Source organism: Megalopta genalis, chromosome 2 (assembly GCF_051020955.1).
Source record: "Megalopta genalis isolate 19385.01 chromosome 2, iyMegGena1_principal, whole genome shotgun sequence".
Taxonomy (NCBI): Eukaryota; Metazoa; Arthropoda; class Insecta; order Hymenoptera; family Halictidae; genus Megalopta; species Megalopta genalis.
The window spans coordinates 17,320,947-17,342,271 of record NC_135014.1 but is presented as its reverse complement, the minus strand read 5'-3'; the positions used below and the strand labels follow the sequence as shown (position 1 = coordinate 17,342,271).

Sequence of the window (21,325 nt, the reverse complement as noted above, 5' to 3'; positions counted from 1 at the left end):
GAAGTTGGAAAATTAATTCTTACACAATTCGATTCCGCTTAATAGATACTATAGAAATATATTTTTCCAAAATTTTATTTGAAAAATTACCAGCGTCTGATTTTCAATCGAATGCCTCCCCCATCCCCCTTAAATCTCGTATAGAAAAGCGCAGCTTTGTTGCAGTAGTTAAAGAGACAGGTTCGACATTGCCCTGATTAACGAAGACCTCGGACGAGGTAACGAGATCGTTAGTTCCGTCCCGAAGAAAATTGACTTTCCAAGATGACCATTACACGTTACGTAAAAATCGACGTAAAAAATCACGGGATTTTCATTCGCTTCCAGGTGTAGCCATCGATCGAGAACACACACCCTCTCTTCCGATATTCATCCATCACCCGGTGCGAGCCGTGCCATTGTTCACGTTGTAAATCGCATTCCATCGTTATCGCTCAAGGGTTCGCAACGAGTGACCATTATTCTCCGTTTGGCGCGCGCGGATTCTTGCAGTTCGCCGATTACCGTGCCTTAATTTCTCGAGCTGATCCATGCACCATTTATTTCTGCAAACGGTTCGTCCAATACCGTTCTTGCATCAATTCCCAAGTCATGGACACGCGATCTTAAACATCGATCATGTCGATTCCCGATTAAACGTTTCTTCGACGTCCTTCAGCACAGTCAAGATGTTCCCTTGGAAAATCGATCGATTCTGCTATGGGCGTGGCAATATTTCTCTATCGACAGGTGCAGACTGATTCTGCATGAGAAGCTGGATGGCAAAAATGTAGTAGAAATATTCCATGGTCAGCTTCGTTTCCGCGAAACTCGAGCCGCAAGGCGCTACTTCTCGGACGCGTCCGGCGTACGCGATCAGACGCATTTATATGCCGATGTAACGGAAAATAATGCTTTCGTTCTCATATGAGCCGTTTATTTTGAAAGTGGCATAAGTCACTTTGTTTTTAAGTCGATATATTTGTTATCTCAGGATACTGATATTTTTCTCAGTATAAATAATTTCGTATAAACATTAAAAAATCACTACTTTCCATTACGGTAAAGTGACTTATGCCACTTTCCAAATAAACGGCTCATATAAGTCTACATCGAAAGCAGTCTAAGAGCAAACGCATTATGGTTCATTTTAACTATAACGTATGAGAAAAAGTCCAAAGAATTATCGCAAGTAAGAATTAAGATAAAATTGACTTATTCTTCACTCAATCGAAAAAAAATGTTTATACGTATGTCTCCTCACCATTCAGCAAATTTCTTATTAAAATGCTACAATATTCCTCTTCATCTTGCTCTTGTACATATCTTTAATATTCTCTTTCCTTCTGTCAACATTCTCAACACAATTTCCTCATCATCTTCTTCTTCTTTTAAAAAGTTATTTCACCTTCTCCACACACCGTCGTTCTATCCGATAGACGGGAATATGCTGAATATAAAGAATTATCGCAAGTAAGAATTAAGATAAAATTGACTTATTCTTCACTCAATCGAAAAAATTGCTTATACTGTCTCCTCACCATTCAGCAAATTTCTTATTAAAATGCTACAATATTCCTCTCCATCTTGCTCTTTGTACATATCTTTAATATTCTCTTTCCTTCTGTCAACATTCTCAACACAATTTCCTCATCATCATCTTCTTCTTTTAAAAAGTTATTTCACCTTCTCTACACACGCCGCTTTATCTGATCGACTGGAATATGCTGAATATAAATGTATCGTACGCAGATCATACGCGACGCGCACGCGTTTTATAGAAAATATCATCTCCTGGCGAACGTTGCGTCTGATCGCAAGCGTCGAAGACGTCGAATACGTCCAGCGGTTTAAGTATGTCGCTTGTAAGAAATCTTACCTTTACGGTCTCGTGATGCGAGCACTATGCTGTGAAATGTGGTCTAACGCGCGGCATCCTTAAGGAACGAAGTCGATTTTCTCGGGAACGAAGCGTCGCACGCCAAGATCTCATCATACATTTTCGATGCAGCTGTTCCCGTAGAATCATCTCCATTCGGTCCCGGCTCGATCGCTCGAGTAGCCTTTGCAGGAGAGCTTCGAGAGAGTGCACATGATCGCGTCTTTGTTCACCGGTAATTTCTGTCGTTCGAGGGAAGCCTCCTTCGGCGTCATGCTCGCCACTTAAGTTTCCGAGGGAACGACAACTTGAGCGTTCCGTAGACGGAACCATTAGAGGGAGACGCGATGATCGATGCACTTCAAACACGGACGATTTCATTGCAAACAACGAGTGGATTCGTTAAACGGATAACGAGTTCTTCGAGCGGAGCAGAAGGATGATAAACCGGTCCGCGTTGACTGTTCCTCGAAACTGTAATCAGCGACTGCTCTTTGTGGATATGCTCGCTGCATATGCTCGAGGGGCACTCTTTTTAATGACCAGGCACTTTGTGCAGTTCTGACGAGAATGAGAGGAATGAAAGGTGTTACCTACAGTCGCCGCTGGATATACGTCGACATCTTCTAACACTTTGGGGCACCGTAGGATTAAAAATGTCCCAGCTTTTTGATGCGCGGTAATGTATGGTGGGACATTTATTTTATTATTTATTTTATTATTTATTTCTTAATCTTCTTGTCATTTCAATCAATTGTAATTTTTTTCAAACATTTCTTTATTCGTTATTAGACTACGGATGTTTAGGCAAATAAATATCTTTTTTGTAAATAGATAGATCAATGGGGAGCTGGATTATTTATGTAATGATACTTATGTAATGATGTAATGATAATTATGGATATTTATGTAATGATCAGATGATTCTTCAGATAATTCGTCATTTGCCGTGTACAAATACGCATACATCATGCTCATCTGAAACATTTATCTTGTTAAATTAATTAAAATTATTAATTTAAATTAATTAATAGTATTAAATTAAAATAATTTAAATTATTCATTTAAACTCAATTAATTTAATTTGTTAGTCAACACTTGTATCGTAATCGGTTTATGTCGTATACACGCCACAGCAAATCATGTTTTCGAAACATTTAGTGGCTGATTGAACAGGTGGAGTTATTCGTATTTCGAAATCAAGCTGTTCAGTTTTATTATTGAAATGGCAAGTTTAATTTTGCGCGAGTGCGTTTTAATATTTGAAAATGCCGAAATTTCGAAAATGTAACATTTCATTAGTGAGAAGCTGGATCGAACGTGATCTCAATTTCATAATTAATGAAAATAATGAAGAAAGTATTTACCGTCAAACATGCAATAAATGTGTAAATTATTAACCGAATATGGCAACTAATCTGATGTAAATTTTTATGTTATTTTACCGACGAACGCCGCCACCGAACGCCATCAAATTTAGAAAAAATTCTGTAATACACCGGAACTCGAAGTGTAATACATCAGAATAACTGTAAAATATTTCTTGACACTTAATATCAGACTTAACACCTAATATACAAAATTTACTATCGTGCATATTTTTCATATTTTCGTTCCTTCCTTTGCATATTTTGAATAATGTGTTATTTAATAAATTTATAATATGAATAAATTACAATATAAATTACATTATAAATAAATATTTATTCATAATGTATTCGTAATAAATTTCATGTACGTTTTGCATATTTATCTATCAAACCAATAGTACGAGAAGAAAGTTAAGAAAGAGATAGATGGCTCATATTTCTCTCACAGCAGATGCGGCAAATTTTCATTCTGCATACAGATCAGTCCAATTATAAGAGAGACGAAATCCGTCTCTCTGAATTGATGCGGAAACTTTTATTTTGCATGAAGATATCTCCAATTGTAGGAGGAACGGCGTCCGCTTCCCGAAATTCATGCAGAAATTATCATCTCGAATAAGAATCGGTTTAATTATTCAACAGAACGAAAGAAATGCTCGGTTCCTATCTGCTTTCATTAATGCAGACAATTTTTGTTTTTTTTTCTTTCCGTAATCCACCTGAAAGTCTGTAGTTCAATAATAATTGAACAAGCAAATGCGAATAGGAAACCAATAGCCGGAGGTGCGGCACAATACGTACCGTGAGAAATTGAGATTCCAACAATATTTAACAATTCAATATGTACATTTATGAATAAATAACGCGTTACCGGTACCGCTAATTTAACGAAGTTGATGTTTATTCACTTCTACTTGTTTATTTTCGCTCGACTTGACCGTGCTGCGTGCAAGTATAACGTCACATCGCATTATTGCACGCGGTTGACTTGCGACGAATAGGCTCCGCGGCAGTAAATTCCAATAACGGTGGTAAATTAGGCAACAAAAATTAAGAGCCTGCGATCGAAGTATCAAGTCCCCGTTTTCTGTTACATTCCAAACAATAGAACTTACAGTGGCCCACAAAAGTGTTTGTACACCTTATAAAAGGCAATAATTTTTTTTTAAAACTCGACTAAGTGAGTCGGATTTTTTTTTAGATGCTAGCGGAACTGGTCTGCCAGACGATGACCAAAATGATGTTTTTAATTTTGCTGTTACTTGGAATGACAAAAATAAATGATTAAAAACTCTCGGTTTTTGACTGAATGATTTTCATAGATCTCGGTAACTTATATGCATGCTGAAAATTTGATCGAAATCGGTTCACGTTGTAACAAGTTAGAACAAATTAAAGATCGCAAAACTCGCAATTTTATCACGATTTTGACCAAAAACTGGAAGAAATCTGCGGTCTTTTAAATCTTCCAACACGCCTGTAGCTCGGCTCTTGGTTAACCGATTTCGGTCAAATTTTCAGCACGCATTCAAGTCACTGAGATCTACGAGCGGCATTTAAAAAATTTTTGTTACAGGCTCGGATAATAAAGTTAAAAAACGAGAGTTTCGTTTCTGTTTCTGTCATCCCACGTAATAGCAAAATTAGAAAAAGGCATTTTAGTGATCGTCTGGTTCCTATATAACCGCCCAAAAAATTCAGGTAGTTCAGTTGAGTTTAAAAAAAATTATTATTTTTTTGGGCCACTGTAACGACAGAGTTTATTTTATTACGTTCGAGCTGGCTCGAGTAGGGGCCTTTTGTTTCGGCGGGTGTCGCGCGAGCATGATTGAAGAAACATTGGGGGAATGAAGGGTCCACCCTCGGTGGAGGCTCGAGGGTATTGGATTTCGTACGGAATACAAAGTGTTAGAATTCAAAGGGAATCGTTGGTGAAAAGAAATCCTGATTGGATATCGTCGTGTTGGTCGCGTTGAATCAATCACGGCCGAGCCGTAGAGGAATTCCAGGCGACGTTCTCGATCCACTCGCGATCCACGAAGGACTCGAACCTCCGGGGATCCGCTCTGTGTTTTTAACTTTCACTATTCCGCGGAGGAGCACCTGCGACTCCATCCGAGAACCGGGCAAAACGAAGGCGATGTGGCTCTTCGAAATTGAATATCGATTTATCACTTATGCGAACTTTCTGGAACAGATTCGACAACTCCTTTAGGTGTCCTAACCTCTTCGAATAACAATTATCGATTTCGTTTTAACCTGGAAAAAATTTTACTCTTCCATTGTTTGAAACCCAGAAGCATTTGAAGCAACCATTTAACACCGTCACGTCAAAGCCTTGAGAATTTTATAAAATTAAAGTGTTTTATTTAATCGAATTAATTATTGGAAAATTAAGTTGTACGATGTCAATTGTTTTTTCAACATTCGTGCATTTTGCGGATCCTAATAAAATTAGGAAGACGAGATAGATTAACGTAAACAATAGTTATCAAATGTGAGAAAATAATTCTGTACCCCACATAAGGGTGGCGCGCCGGTCAAAGGGTTAAAAGCATTTGAACCATTAAAAGCATTCAAAGCGTTGACAGTTTTCATGAAATATAAATAATTAAATAATACAACGAGTAAGAGAATTCTTTTCTCTTTAAGAGAATTCTATTCTTGAGACTAATTTTAAGCAAGGGTACCTTCCCAAAATTTTGTGTATTCTGTAGTTTGATCCACCCAGTATATATAAAGTGGCTCACAAAAGTGTTCGTACACCTTGTTCGTACGTCTTGAATTTTTTTTTAGATGATAGACGGACTAGTTTACTAAACGATGGTTAAATAGCTTTTCTTTTAATTTTGCTATTACTTGGAATGAAAAGAAAAAATGAAAAACCCTCGTTTTTTAACTTTTTTTATCTGAGCCTATAACAAAGACTAAAAAAATGCCTCTCTTAGATCTCGATAACTTATATGCGTGCTGAAAATTTGATCGAAATCGGTTAACCGGGAGTCGAGCTACAAAACAAAATTCGAGTCATTTAGTTCAGTTTGAAAATAGTTATTACGTTTCAAAAGGCGTACGAACACTTTTGTGGGCAACTGTATATTGATGATATACGATCAACTTTCTGCTTCTTCTGGTTTCAAATCATTCTGACAGTCTACGAGTAACCTCAAGCAAGATTTTCTAGGAATCGTAAGGAAATTGAAAGCTGCATACTGTCGAGGGAAACAAAATGGCGCCGCAAGGTGGAGAGGCCCGGAAGCGGGAGTATTAGGCGAACCTCCAGGAGGAAACAGGCTTCTCCACCCCGAATCTGAGTGTCGCGTCGAGAGTGACGTTAATGGATATCGATGGCGCAATTTATTGTCACCGAAAAGTTCTTCCGTTTTTTCACCCCCGAGCAAGTTTTAAAAATGTCCTGCCTGATTAAACGGGACGATCCTCCCGTCAAGGAAACTTTCTACTCTCGGTAATTTCGGTACATTTGAGCCGTTTATTTTGAAAGTGGCATAAGTCGCTTTACCGTAATGAAAAGTGGTGATTTTTTAATGTTTATACGAAATTATTTATAGCGAGAAAAATATCAGTATCCTGAGATAACAAATACAAGTAAATCTTCTCGAAAGTTAGCATCCATATTTTGAAACGTGTTAAAACGCAAACCCTTAAATATATCGACTTAAAAACAAAGTGACTTATGCCACTTTCAAAATAAACGGCTCAATTATTCAGTTGAATCAAATTATTCTTTTATTGGGAATTATTATCGTTGTTGTTTCGTTATTGATATTTTCTTTCGTTACTGTTGCCATCGTTTCCTCGTTGTTGTTATATCATTGATTAGTTTCTTGTTATTGTAGTTTTGCAAATATATCTATTATTTGTTATACCTTACGCACGCACTGTTAGACACTATTTATTATTCGCACAAGCTTTCGTCCTTATAAATTTTTTAGAGTTTGTAAAATTTGGTTTATTTTCGTTAAATTTTTGACTTCGACTTTGACTAAAAAGTGTTCTGTATAGAGAGGGTTTCAGAATTTATTTTACAATTAACAAAATAAATGGTACACGTTTCATTTGTTTGCTGTGTGTCGCAGATATTAATTTACAAATGGCTAAAACGCAAACCCTGAAATATATCGACTTAAAAACAAAGTGACTTATGCCACTTTCAAAATAAACGGCTCATTTGTTCTGTGTATGTTATTATTCCGTCGGGAACGTGAAAAACGACGTCCACGAGGCTTACCGGCTGTGATCCGATATTTCACCGCAATTCCGCGTGGAACGAGATTTTTGCTTTTAGACCGGGAATTCTTTTCTTCCATATTGAATCAACAATGCTCTGACGAAGATGGGCGTTATGTGCTGTCACGAAGCCTCGAGTAACGCGTGCGAACCAGAAAAAAAAAACTGCCACTATTGGAAAACTGTCATCGCGGGGGGAGGAAAATATAATATTTTATGACTTCCAGAGATCGTCGAACGAGGACAGCGATTTTTAGGTGTTTTTGCTAAGTAATTACGGAGCACGAATTTGAAGATGATCATCTCGTACAGGAGTCTGTAATACTTTTAAACAAACTTTAATATTACTGTGTCAGATCCCAGAAGAATGTCGGAATGGGAATGAGAAGAATATCAGAGAATGCTGTTATATTATTTTCAACTCGTTAAAATGATTAAAACGTAAGGTACGCAATTGTAAATACGCAATAGTATGCTCTCTCGATTTCATAAGAAAAGGGGTTTAGGATTTCTGAGACGCGTGTGCTGCTCGAAAGATGTTGGACGAACGTCCGACCATGATTTTCCATTTCTACTGGCTTCGCACACCAATGCCCATATGGATCATGTTCTAGATGTTTCATTTATTTAATAAATTATACATGCAGTATCGAAACGTATTTCATTGCAAATTTTTCATTTATTTGCACATGTAGAATCGAAACGAATTTTATTGTAGATTTTTTACATATTCGTATTGTAACCGTACTATTTATTGAAACACTCGCATATTTCAAATGTAGGATCGAAACGAATTTTATTGTAGATTTTTTACATATTCGTATTGTAACCGTACTATTTATTGAAACACTCGCATATTTCAAAGTACAGTAAATTGTCCCTGATCGACGCTCAGCTTGCGCACAAAAATGGACAAATTGTCAATTTTTGTACAAGCTGAGCGTCAGTTAGGGAGAATTTACTGTAACCCCGGTTTATTCCAATTAACATAGAAAATAATTAATATGCTCAAATATCTACAATCTGGTCAACAATATTAATAAATACGTATACAAATCTTAACGTATACGCAATAAAAGTTCTCAGCACGATTTAACGTTCCAATTTAATGTTTCAATTGTCCTCACAATATTTCCCAGTAAAATTATTGTGCCCGATTATCGAAAAAGAGCTTCGTGCGATAAATTGCTCTCGACGAACCAAGTAAATAGAATGTTACGTCTGATAGCGTAGTACAAACGATCCCGAACGGATATTTCAGGGTATAGCTGGGGCGGAAAATCAAAATAGCAGTAACGTTGTCTACATTCCGCGAACATTCGATTAAATGCATTCCTTATCGATCGACCAAATTTTTACATACCTACCGATATTTCTTTTCACTCCACGGCGCATTTTGTAGAACGTGCGTAACTGCGCTCTGAGTAACAGGTTAATAACTTCGAGGAACAGTTCATTAATTATCGAGCGTAATAGAGAGCGTAACAACGCAACGGGGCGCGGCGGTCTATGGGAACCATTGAATACCGGACGATGTTTATGAAAAATGAAGGAACTTATGGATATTCTGCGAGTCGAATTTACGACGGAATTTCGGGCAAGGTGTAGCTCGAAATTATCTGCCGCCTTGCGGCTTATCCCCTTCGTTATCAGAACTAGGTTCAACCTATTAACACCTCGCGGCTAGGCCTTGCGGTTCAGCCTCGCTGCACTTTCGATCCGACATCTCGCACTTCGCCAGGCATTGATAGGACTATTCTTGGTTCAGGCTTGATGGAACAATTTTTTGTTCAGACATAACGAAACAATTTTTTGTTCAAGCTTGATGAAACAATTTTTCGGTCAGACTTAACGAAATAATCTTTTATTATGGATTAATGGGACGATCTTCTGATCAAGCTTAATTAAATAGCTTTTTGTTCAGACCTGGCGAAACAATTTTTTGTTCAGGCTTAACGAAATAATTTTCTGTTCAAGCTTGATGAAACAATTTTTCGGTCAGACTTAATGAAATAATTTTTTATTCTGGATTAATGAGATAATCTTTGGGTCAAGCTTAATGAAATAACTTTTTGTTCAAACTTGAAGAAACAACTTTTTGTTCGGACTTGATGAAACAATTGTTTGTTCAGGCTTGATGAAACAATTTTTTGATCAAACTTGACGAAACGATTTTTGTTCGGAGTTAATAGAACTATTTTTTGTTCAGACGTGAGCATTTATATTGAGTATTCAATCGATTATAAATTATCAGGACACATTTAGCACTGTTTTAAGTTGCTTCTTTTTAGAGGAAATACCCTAAGCTCTTGTTTCGCACAGTTCGATAATTGAGAATTCTTACGCGAGAATCCTGGAGGTTATGCGTTATTAAATTATTATTATTACGTTATTAAATTACACATCGTTTCCAACATTCTCAACCTTCTGATGCCGTAAGATCTTGATCTTGACAGATCGAAACTTGTTCAATATTTTCAATCTCCTCAAACAATTAAATGCAGACAAAACCATAACTCTCATGTCTTATATACAATTAAAAATATCTATAAAAATCTGGCATTTTTATTGTCTCGTATTCCACCTCTGCCAACTTTCGATTCACCAACAGCCCAAATAAACAGAAACAAGCCTAAGCCAGTCCTAATACAACATTCCTCGCAAACAAACGAAACCGCAGTGGACCACAAACAATTCAACCAAACCTGCAAAACAAATTAAATCGTGAACGATGGTACTCACAGCGTGGTCGACGGTTAAACTCCGCCTGTCCCGTTCAACAATGCCACACCGTAAACTTTGCCAGTTCAGCCTGCGTTCACTGTACCCGCGATTCCCATGGCAACACTATCATTCGGCCAGGCAACTACAACGTTCCCCAAACTTTCGCCTTGCGAGAATATAAACCGACTGCCGTCGCGAATTACCAGAGTAACGGATAGCCGAGCAACAGGTTACATGTTGTCCCCAGCGAACATCCCTTTCACGCTGCCAGAAAATTACTATCCCCTGAACTGGATACAAAACCGTCTCACACGACAGGAAACAACGAAAAATCCACACTGATCTTTCGATGAAAGAACACCGATCGAACAGAACAGAATTTTTTTGACAGTCACTGGGGGTCGTTATCAAAGTCTCACGAATGATTCGAACTGGCAGGACGCTGTCTGCGGGTGCGGATGTCGGGCAACAGGTTACCGGAGGCCGAAAACACCATACAGAAGCGGTGCACGCCGGGTACGGTTTGATGGTCACGGGGTTACTGGTGAAAATTCACGAGGATCCTTCGCTCCCTCTCCCAGAAGTCCGGCGTCCTTCTCCCCTCTCTCTCTCTCTCTCTTTCGCTCTCTCTCTCTCACTTTCTTCCTCTCCCTCCCTCTCTCTTTCTCTCTCTCTCTCTCTCACCTTTGTCAGGATGAGAGCCTGCGCGGTGTTACTTCCAGCATCCACGCTCTCGCAATTACATAGACCCTCATCGTTCACCAGGAAAATCCTTTTGGTACGTCGAGGATGCTTCCGGTGCTGATTGATGCACTTAACCAATCTGAGACCTGTTTTGAAGGCCACTCACAGTCGCCGGAAACTATAATTTTTGTACGAATTTTATTCCTTTCGTTACTTATTTTATTTTATCCTTATATCCTTTATTTTATTGTTTTTTTTAGTTTAAAGGATAGAATAACATCTATACTCGATCAGTTTATTACTAGAAATTTTCATGACGGGTCGGAGTCGTCAAAATACGGCAAGGGGTTAAGGTACACGAAAGTATTTTTTTTTATTCTGCGTTCCCAATAATGTGGAGGTATTATTTTTAGACTCGAGATTTTATACATGTGCAGACAACATTGCGTAATTGCAATTTGAAATAGTTAAAAGATTGAAAGAATTTTAAAACGCCAATACATTATTTTCAATCTATTAAATTATTGTCTTGCACACGAACAGTATGTAAAGTAAATACGAAACAGAGCTAATATGTATGATCGTACACATCTTGAACAAATGAAAAATATAATTACAAAATTTTAACCTGACACACGCGTCATTTTCTACTATTTCTGAGTAAGTCCTATTTATTATTCTGTGTTATCTAAAAAAAAGAAAACAGGTTGTCGATTAAATCATCGGTCTAGGGAAATTTCGCAGTGACGGGACAGGAAACTTTAAGGGCACAAATTTCCGGAAATTCGTATAGATGTCGATACGCAAGAATATTTAAGAGTGTGGGCCATTTTGTGTTCCATTGAATACCACAGCACCTGGTGCTGCTTCATTGTGCAACGGAGCCGCGATCGGTAAATGTCAAAGAAGTTGAAAGAAGCCAAGAGAAACTTGAGACGAATGTCATCTCGTATTTGAAACCGTCTTTTCGTCGTCCGGTTGCAGGGTTTCGGTACTTTTTCAAACGTGCAAGAGGGTTTCCTTTTTAATGGAAACTGGCAGCTCTATTCCTCTCGCTTTCTCTCGAATATTCGAGTACACAGAAGAATCGTGATGGACTTTTTCAGCGAACCGTGCCCAGCACATTTTTCTGACGAATATTTTCGAATTTCACACTTGCTTCTCCAAATTCCATCGATAAAAAACACTCTTCTGGAACAGTCGAACTAACGAGATTTATCCTCGTGGGATTATCCTCCTTCTGGGATTTCATGGTGTGTCAAATCAAATCGATCAATTTTAGATCGCTAGTCGATCACCTCGTTTTTACCGGTATCATCGGTGTATAAAAATATTAGCGCGATGTTAGTTTTTGTGCACGAAGTCGAGCTCGAAAAGCTGAGCTCAGCTCTTTCAGTTTATTTAATATAATGTAAATGAACAACTTCATGATAATATTAAAAACTAAGAAATGAAGAATAGAAAAATAATAAACTCTAGTAGGATGCACTTGGACCCTTGTCTTTTTATAAACTTTTCACTTGTATGCCATAGTTGCCCTCGCCAAGCTTTCTCAGGAAGTGAGCCAAAGGACAAAACACACCATTTTTTTTAAAACCAACCATTTTTTTTCGACAGTCATACCAACTTTGTCAGTCTCACACTCACTTATACTAACCATTGAAGCAATTGCATTGCAACAGTTACCGATTGTCGACAACTATAAAAACGAGACACAAGGCTCGAATAATAAATAAATCGTATCTCCTCCTCCCGAATTGTCCATTTTTGTGTACAATCTGAGTGCGAATTAGGGAGAAATTACTGTATATTGCCAATTTTGCCAATTCTTTAAACTATTGTTAACACTTCAAAAAATCCTGTCGCTTAAAAAGTTGGAAACTGTATCTTTTATCGTCCCATTCTTTTGTTAACTCAATGAACGATATAGCAAAATTCCAGTCGCAAATTTAATTCGATCTGAGGCTACGAGAACGTTTGACTCCTACCCATTCTATCGCTGGTGCCCGGAAAGGATTTCGCGGACTTAATTAATTTCTTTGTGGAATTAAAACATGTTTCACCACAGCCGCGCGCGCGGTAGAGCTAACGAAGCGAAACTGAGTCTTTATTCATAATGGTCTCAGACGTTTCACAGCCTCTCTGGATATCGTCACAGCGATGTTGCTGTCATGGTTGCCGTTCAAAGAGATCCGCCATTTTGGAAACTTTTCGTCGAGACAATTATTAGGATAAGTTCGCAACAATTTCTCCGTTAGCTTCTTGATATTTCAAAAAAAAAAGAACGGAAAAATAGTTAAAGCAGTCTTTTTGTTTTTCCATTGTTCTCAGCCGAGCAAACTCATTAATTGTCCTCGATTGTTTGATCCGCCGCGATCGAAGATCCGCCATGCCATTGTTGAATGTAATGAGCAAATCAACTCGTGCAGCAGCTATTTTCATCCGACGCAGTTCAACTGACACAGAGCCAGCCTAATCCCTGCTTGAATAGCCAATTTACCTTTGTAGACGTAGGATGCAATTAACCGTGCAAATTATGTTAGCCGACACCGAGCGCCGGATTCTCAGCCCTGCCATTTTTGTGATCGAGTTTCGAACCCACGCAATTATTGCCGTCAGTCGAATCAGTGCTCAGCCCAATTACTTCCCTTTCAATAATCGTCGATCCTATTAATTAGCTGCGTCGTTGAACAATCGGCGGGAATTAGTATAACGATTAATAGGAAATTCGATGATAATTTCCATATCTGCTGCCGCCGTTCTAATTGATCGGCACCGGCGTATCGGATCAGATCGGGACCAACTTGTCGACTCTACGTCATTATTCGCGACCCGTCCATATTCGTCGCGATACGATGGCTATTCTTTTTCCCTCAGAATAACGAGCCAAACGCAGGAACTTATCAAACATTTCCGTCATGATTTATACGATTGCTCGAAAATATGAGAAGCGAACCACTGTTGCGAATAAGTCGTTTCGCAGCGGCACACTTTATGTTGGCGCGGCTAATATCGAATAATGAAAGTGGTATTCGTTACCTCTTTCTATGCATAGAGCCTCCGTGATTTTAATTAGACGTCTCTGAAAGTCGCGCGTTTCTAGATCGCGTTACCTCTATTTCCTGCAACGATACAGTTAATGTTTGAAACAAGCACCGTTTTAATTGGAGAGGAAAATAATTCATGACAGACATCGCAGAAAGCACGATACGAATTTCTATACCGCAACAAAGACATTTGCAATATCGCTGCTTTCACAGAGATATCTCGAACAACGCGCTATACTGGATGTATCGAAAATCGTGGGACAACCGGACATAACTACATATATATAGTTATTCTAAAAAATAATAATAATATTCTAACAAGCAATATAGTTATTCTAAAAAATAATAATCGAATAAGGAGTAAAAAAGCTCTGTGTTTGTGGCGAATCCGCATTAATATCAAGGAGTAAAAATTCAAAAGCTGACAATTTTTAAATGAACACCAATTTTTCGAAAATTCAATTTTTCGTAGGCTCTGCCTATCGATAAGAAAGAAATGAGGCCAGAAACTCCCACTACGAGGGAGTTCGCACGGAGACATTGAACCTGTGAACGAGGATCACCTTCTTGCGACACTATCGGTCATTCAACGGATCCTGTCAACATCGCGAAGGGTCGAAAGATCGCGCGAAGAAACAAGCTAAGTAAATAAGAGTGACAAGGGTGCCAAAAAGAGAGCTCAATAAAAACTTCTGTTTCCATTCTAATGGAAGGGACAGGGCTTTTCATAGTTCATTGAACCGTCTGGAGGTTATCCTGGTGTCCCGATTTGAAAAGGGTGTCTATTCGATCGCAGAAAGCTGCGGGTATCAGGCTCGATTGATTCTCCTCGATCATAGTCGTCGGAGACCGTCACTTAGGCCCGTATTTTTTTTCACGGTCGAATGGTAGACCGTCTGGAAGCACTAGGGTACGTTGACTCCGGATCAGTCATTCGTGCTACGGTTTTGACAAGGCAATATTTCCTTAGGAACGCAAAATAAAACTTTTGCATTGAACTGTATGAATTGTTTGTAAGGGAGATGCTTTAATGTTTAGGTCCCTGATAGTTTAACCTTTTAGGCACGACGCGCCACTATAGTGGCTTGCTCTAATAGCTCACTCGCTATGCACTGTTTCACACTTCTTTTGTCTTCACATCGATTTACAACAGTCTACAGGGTGTCCCAGAAATGTCTCGCAATTCGGAAATGGCGGGTTCCTCGGATCATTTGAAGCAACTTCTTCCTTTACAAAAATGTTCTCCGAGGCACCGTTAACGAGTTATTAACGAAAAACAGTGACCAATGAGAGGCGAGCTCAGCTGGCGCGAGGCGGCCCAGCCAACCAGCGCACGAAGCCCAGTTCCGCTCATTGGTTCGATCGCCTCGCGTCAGCTGAGCTCGCCTCTCATTGGTCACTGTTTTTCGTTAATAACTCGTTAACGATGCCTCGGAGAAAATTTTTGTAAAGGAAAAAGTTGCTTCAAATGGCCTGAGCAACCCGCCGCTTTCGGATTGAGAGACATTTTTGGGACACCCCCCCCCCCCCTGTATATACAGTATCAGACTCTGTACAGTACACATCAGACTCTTCAGAGAAATAGCCTCGCGCAGAATTTAGCCGTACCTAAAAGGTTAAATAGGGAACAAACTTTTGTACACTCTGCAGAAATATTTGATTCTGCAATTGTTTTCATGCGTGCGTCGTTGGTGCAGAAAGAGTTAACTCAGGAACGCAAAAATAGGAAACAACGGAAAGTAACGGGTTGAAAGTCGTTTTGAATAAACAATGCTTAAACCAAGGTTACATGAACATTCGATAAACAACATGGACAATTTTTAAACAACGATTGTAAGAAAATTGATAATACGAAACAAACCATCTTTAAACATTCGCACTCGAGATTATTTTAACTCCAGAATGATGTCATTTGTTTCAATATTATGGTGTTTCCAATTGGTATGATTGTTTCCATTCGATACACGTGAAATTGAACTTGTACACTTATAGAAGGTTTCTATTATTTAATAGTTTATCGAATACAGATAAATTCAATAATGCGAAAATTCTTTTGAAATTAGTGCAGCAATTAGTGTGCAAAAAAGGGTTAATTCAATATTTGAAAGAAAACTGAAAATAGGAAGGGAAGTATTTTTAACCCCCACGATCGAATGAAAATTAAAAACAGAAGTGAAATAATTTTAGCACAAGATTACAAGAAAACTGAAAATAGAGAACAAAGGTTTTACGACGATAATTAACAGAAAATTTAAAACAGATTATCTTCAGCCGAACATCCACTGACCTATTAACTTTTAATCGTCGGTAAATATTTCCGTGAAATATTATATCACAAGATATAATAGAAGGCTTCAAAGAGGAAACGGGGATAATTAAAGGACGAAGCGACGAATTAAAAAGGCAGACGGAACTGTGAAAATAAATCTCTGCGATTACTCACTAAAAAGCACAATCGTCCGCAATTCATAAGAATTACGATCAATATTCGATTAATATCATTAAATTTCAAACCGTTTTAATAAATCCAGCAAATATTCTTTTATTTGCGAAAGATAAGAAGAAAATCCACGGTTCCGAGGAGGAAGCTCGAAACTTAAAAGTCGAAGTTTAATTGAAAATTTGCATCCGTCGAAACCTTCGGCAACTATCAGCGCTATCTTTGACGAGGTGTTGGCCCCTTACGCGGCTCATGCTAGTTTCAAAGCTAAACAATATTACCGAAATTGCGCGTTTCCCCATTTTCAAGTTTAACAACGTTTCATCTTATTTAGCACTCTTACCGAATCCGACGTTGAAATTAAATTGCTACTAATTTGGCAACCGAAAATTAATTCAGGGAAATATTTTCATTTTCGTGGAAATCAATCTCAGCTTCGCTGATTGAATAAAATTGAAATATAGTCTTCTTTCTCGTCGCAACTGACAATTAAATTTCTTAGAATCGCTCCACGCTGCTTTATTTTTCCATCGCCGCTTTTTTTGTATTTACTTCGAATTGGTTTCGGGAGACAATATACGAGCAAAATAATGCGACACGATGCGCGAGGCAATTTAATTAAAATCGCCGATGCAGTGATTCAAATAATAGCCGATTGTTCGTTTCCCAGCCCCACCTTACCCGTTTTTCAGGGACCTTTTATACGCGTTTGCATTGGTGGAAGCGAATCGACGAAGGCCACCTGTTCCATAAAGCTTCCACGTCGCATATTTGCCGTGTTAAAAACATAGTTCGGCGGGCATGCATTTTTCATCAGTATTAGGGAAGACCTCGAGAACTTCCCAGCTGCTTACCACGAAGTTCTGGAACAGTGCTCGAAGTTAATCTCTTCCGCATCGACTGCTTCTCTCGGGAGTTATGCGGATTAGGAATGCAAACTTTTTCCACTGCCTCGGATGAATGTAACGCGCCCATCGGAGACAGCCCTGAATTATAAATTGGAAAAGTGCATACACGATTTTTACCGGAGAATACTGAAATACGAATCAATCACTGACTCCCGCACGGGATTCACACGTGACTTTATAGTCACATTAAGATTTACAACCCTTGGCAAATTGATTGCGGATCACATTTTAGCCATTTGTAAATTAATATCTGCGACACACAGCAAACAAATGAAACGTGTACCGTTTATTTTGTTAATTGTAAAATAAACTCTAAAACCCTCTCTATACAGAACACTTTTTAGTCGAAGTCAAAAATTTAACGAAAACAAACCAAATATTACAAACTCTAAAAAATTTATAGGCATGAAAGCGTGTGTGAATAATAAATAGTGTCTAACAGTGCGTGTGTCAGGTATAACAAATAATAGATATATTTGCAAAACAACGATAACAAGAAACTGATCAACGATATAACAACAACGATGGCAACAGTAACGAAAGAAAATATCAATAACGAAACAACAACGATAATAATTCCCAATAAAAGAATAACTTGATTCAACTGAATAATTGAGCCGTTTATTTTGAAAGTGGCATAAGTCACTTTGTTTTTAAGTCGATATATTTAAGGGTTCGCGTTTTAACACGTTTAAAAATATGGATGCTAACTTTCGAGAAGATTTACTTGTATTTGTTATCTCAGAGGATACTGATATTTTTCTCGGTATAAATAATTTCGTATAAACATTAAAAAATCGCCACTTTTCATTACGGTAAAGTGACTTATGCCACTTTCAAAATAAACGGCTCAATTATGCGCAAGCTGAGGAAGAGAATGTTTTATTTTGAAATTTGGATTATTGATTTGTGGATGCAGATTTTGTTATTGGTACCGTCGAGTATGAGACAACCGAGTAATCTAATAATAGATTGTTAAATTATTATAGTCGGAAACAGCTCTCGACGAGTTAGTCTCGTCAAAATCTACAGTGGCACATGCAATGAATGACGACCTCCAACTCGTCATTGCATGTCAAGGGGTTAAGATCTGCGAAGTTCGATAAGCAGATTGTCTATCGCGCGGAGATTATGCTGCCTTGAGATTATGTAGGCCCGTGATATCCGATCTCTCGGAGTTGGTCTTTTGAATTTCGTGAGGGGAACGTCGTGTCGGGAGATCTTGCACGGTGACATTCCAGGGCCTCGATCAGGAACTCGTTATTTTGCCTGATTTAAGCGAAGTTTGCCTTCCTCGGGCCGGGTAAGCACGTAAGTTGACAGAGTTGTCTACCCATCGTAAGTTTGCTTTACAGAATGTGGACCAAAAGTTACACAGTTTCAGGAAGATCCAGCATAGCAACGAAGACGCGTGATTATTAGCTTGCCATGGCATGCAGCGACGTCGGTTTACCGGGCCTCTTAACTCCTCCAGGTGGAATCTATCAAGTAAACTCTGTGTGTTGAGTGACGAACGTTGCAGCGACATATTTAAATAGTCTTCCGGTAATAGAGAAAGTTTCTATCGGGACAGACTTCAACCCTCTAAATTCCAGGGGTTGGTGCGTCGCAGTAGTCAATCATTATTTATTTATTTGTTTGTTTAGCATAAACTTATACTTTCTTCCACATTTTCAGTTTTCTAAATCAATTGGAAAATGTTCAGAAAAATAAAGTGATTTGGCAACAGTAAATTCGTATGGCATCTTTAGGTATCCTTTTGATTTTGACAATTGCTTAAATATATTTATTTTGGAAGGAGAAGTCAAGAATAATGCTACACGAAACAGTTGCAAATAATATTAAAAATACTGGAGATTTGTATAATGTTAAAAATACAGAACACTTTATCTATTAGTAGTCTTCTTGTATAATAGTCTTTTCAAAATCGACAGTCAACAGGAGGATGCTTCTTAAAAAATACCTCAAAAGCGACAGCAATATCGTTCATAATCCAACAAATTATTTGGATTAATATAACGTAAGAATTTCCTCTGAAATTGTTGTTTAACTTTCACACCGTGCATTTAACTTTGATCAGCGTCAGGGGTGCGTGCATTTCGTTTGCCATCTCGTACAAATACATCTCGCACAATAATCTACATACATACATATACGTATATCGACGGCTGAAGTATTTTCTCGTTCTAAATAATTTTACTTAGCTTGTACAAATACGCGTCTAAAATGGTTAATGAAAAATTATCGAGCTTCTTTTACATACTTTGAGAAACCTGTCGATAGGTTTCCTGTCAATAAAGTGTTATAAATTTTATGAGCGTACTTCCAAGTCTCCATTGTATACTTATCCGGGTTAAAAGATTGTGACAATAGACGAAAAATCGATTATCCCCTGCTGTCAGCATCAAGTTTCTCGCGCAGGTGCTTCTTCGTTCACCTCTGGCGGCAGTAGTACAGGGAAGTTATGGTCAGACGCGAATGCAAGCTGAAACCGTCGAGCTGCTGGCACCATCAATTCCTATGCTTTCTAAACAAACACAGGATCTTATGGCCGCCAATACCGTTCACACAGAGGATTAAAAAAAAAAATAATAACTATTCAACTTTCAAATAACCATTGTAAAATTAACGTGTATCCAACTTTTAAATAACCATTGTAAAATTAACGTGTATCCAACTTTTAAATAACCATTGTAAAATTAACGTGTATTCAACTTTTAAATAACCATTATAAAATTAACACGTATTCAACTTTTAAATGACCATCGTAAAATTAACAGGAATTCGATGAGATGATTTTCTCTTTGAATTATTTGCAAAACTACAATCTTCAGTCGTGGCCACGCAAACTGCAAATCTTTTTCTTTGAGATTTTTCCTTCTATCTTCGAATAGAAACTATGGCAAGGTATACAAATTCTTCAGGTATTTTTCCTGAAATTAGGACACTTAACAACTGAACTTTTCCTTTTCAGTGAAAGTGTTGATCATTCATGCAAGATGGCAGACGATTTTTTTCTCGATAAATCATTCTAAAGCAAGAGTAAGGGAGCATCATTGTAGAACTTCTATTTCCGAGAAATATATACGAGGGCATTATACTATGCACAATAACAAACGAGAAGACTTATCCACCGACGAAAATCTATTAGTCTCTCAAGGAAAATAAATACGTCGCTTTTGAAACATTAAGACAGCTCCTGCTAACTCTGTCTTCCCACGCGCTTAAAGCGCCCGTTAAATAAACTTGCGAGGATGAAATAACCGGAAATAGCTTCCTAAACCGCGACTGGTGCTTAAACTTTAAAGAAGAACTTCCTGTCGCCGATCGTCCTAAATTTCGTTCTATGTAGTCCGTTAATGTAAGTCCGATAATCCGAATCACTTGTGGATATTAACACTATGCCGTCCGCAGACCTTAGATATGATTCTTTTGTTTGACGCCGGCACGACAGCTTGGAAATTTTAGATTTAAAAAAAAATTTCGAAGATGGCGGTCATATAAATTCCTAAAATTAAGATAAGTCATCCAAGAATTTTCGTACTTAATTCTTAGTTAAATAAGCACAATGCTATAGTTCGTTTGCTGTCTTTTAACACCCAAGAAATATAGTTCAAATGTTATTTGTCAGTCACGGGTCGCGAAGGGTGGGTTTTATCGTCGGTCGCTCCGCGGAACGTCTCGGTGTTCGGAAAATTTTATTCATGGGGTATTATATCGTTCAGTCGTTCGGTCGCTGTATATAGCCGTCGAATTCGGTTGTCGCGTATTCGGCTGGGTTATAATATTATATTTTTATTATCATTTTTCTCGAAATCGAAGAAGCTTGAGATCGCGCTTGACATCGCGTTTGGGATCGCGTTTGGGATCGTACTATTGAAATCGCGTTTGAGATCACGCTACATTGAGATCGTGCTATTGAAATCGCGTGTTTGAGATCGCGTTATATTGAGATCGCGTTATATTGAGATCGCGATATTGAGATTGCGTTTTTGAGATTGCGTTTTTGAGATCGCGCTGAAGATCGCTCTTGGGATCGGGCCCAT

At 38.2% G+C, this 21,325-nt stretch overlaps 1 protein-coding gene across 7 annotated transcripts in view; it reads right to left on the bottom strand.

Moving 5' to 3' along the window:
* Positions 1-21,325, bottom strand: part of LOC117219212 (G-protein coupled receptor dmsr-1) — a 96,782-nt gene that overhangs the window by 55,233 nt on the left and 20,224 nt on the right. The window contains exon 1 of one of the 7 annotated variants that reach the window (XM_076518622.1): positions 10,219-10,635. The exons of 5 other annotated variants lie outside the window; for them this stretch is intronic. The gene's annotated coding sequence lies outside the window, so the exon portion shown is untranslated. Of the gene's footprint in view, positions 1-1,858; positions 1,878-10,218; positions 10,636-21,325 lie in introns of those variants that run through there. One more of the 7 variants, XM_076518625.1, reaches the window with a different exon arrangement.